The sequence below is a fragment of the Myotis brandtii genome, unplaced genomic scaffold (genome assembly GCF_000412655.1).
Source record: "Myotis brandtii unplaced genomic scaffold, ASM41265v1 scaffold348, whole genome shotgun sequence".
NCBI lineage: Eukaryota > Metazoa > Chordata > Mammalia > Chiroptera > Vespertilionidae > Myotis > Myotis brandtii.
The window spans coordinates 905136-906790 of record NW_005363397.1 but is presented as its reverse complement, the minus strand read 5'-3'; positions in this window follow the sequence as shown (position 1 = coordinate 906790).

The following is a 1655-nucleotide window of genomic DNA, read 5'->3' as shown; positions in this document are numbered from 1 at the left end:
AGGGCTGATCAGGGGGTTGGGGTGCCTTCCCCTGTCACGAACAGAGCAGGGCGGATAGGGAGGTTGTGGCCCCGCCCCCTGTCACACACAGAGCTGCAGGGCGATCAGGGGGTTTGGGCGCTGCCCCCTGTCATGCTGATCCCGGTGCCGGGAGCCTCGCTGCTCCGCTGATCCCGGTGCTGGGAGGCATATTACCCTTTTACTATATAGGATAGAGGCCTGGTGCATGGGTAGGGGCTGGCTGGTTTGCCCTGAAGGGTGTCCTGGATCAGGGTGGGGGTCCCCACTGGGGTGCCTGGCCAGCCTGGATGAGGGGATGATGGCTGTTTGCAGCTGGTCACACCCCCTTCAGGGTGGGGGTCCCCACTGGGGTGCCTGGCCAGTCTGGGTGAGGGGCTGAGGGCTGCTTTCAGGCTGGCGGTTGTTGACTGAAGCTCCCAACCGCTCCTTTTTTTTCTCTTTTTTTTATTTTATTCTGGGCCAGCTTTAGCTCTGGCTCTAGCTCTGAGGCTTCGTATCTGGTTTGTTTGCCGTTCTATAATCGAAACAATGTATAACTTCAGCTCTGAGATCCTGGCAGGCTGAAAGCTGGTTTCTGGGGTTTTGTTTAGCTTCTTATTTGCAACATAGTACATAGTTGCTTAGAGTTGCAACTCAGAGGCCGGCAAGTCAGGTGGGGAACGTTGTAGTCTGCAGTCACTGGAGCAAGCAAGCCTCATGTTCGCTTCCAGCTGCCTGGCTGCCGGCCGCCATCTTGGCTGACAGTTAATTTGCATAAGGATATGCTGATTAGTCAATGGGAAGGGTAGCGGTCGTACGCTAATTACCATGTTTCTCTTTTATTAGTGTAGATAAAGAAATGCTCTTCCTATCAGTGGCTCAACCATCTGAATCCTACTTCCTTCCATGTGCTCTGGAACTTTATTCCACCAATTTGATCTTTTCTCCTTTCCTTTAACCACCATCTCTTTATTACTAAATATGTTCAATGTTTTCACATGATAATTAAGTGCTCACATACACACACTTTTAAATGCAACAAAATTATTGTGCTTTGGGGTTTTGTCTTGTTTTTGCCTTTGTTTTTTTCTTTTCTAATTCTGGAAGTCCTTTAAAGCAGGTATTAAAAAAAAACTAAACCTAAAACATTTGGGATACTATATTTGAAAGAAATAAAATAAGACTCTCAAATATAACAGAATATTCAAAGGCACAAAACAATATTTTTAGTAAAACTTTAGTGATTTAGTTATATTTAAAAAATAAATTTTCTAAATATTATTTTAATTTTACTCTTTTAAAAAAATATATTTTATTGATTTTTTTACAGAGAGGAAAGGAGAGGGATCGAGAGTTAGAAACATTGATCAGCTGCCTCTTGCACACTCCCTACTGGGTATGTGTCCACAACCAAGATACATGCCCTTGACAGGAATCGAACCTGGGACCCTTCAGTCCGCAGACTGACACTCTATCCACTGAGCCAAACCAGTTAGGGCAATTTACTCTTTTTTCTCTTAACTTTTCTACTTATGCTTATAATTTATTTATTGGTACTATAGCATATATATATATATATATATACACTAATAAAAGAGAAACATGGTAATTGGTGTACGACCGCTACCCTTCCCATTGGCTAATCAGGGAGATAT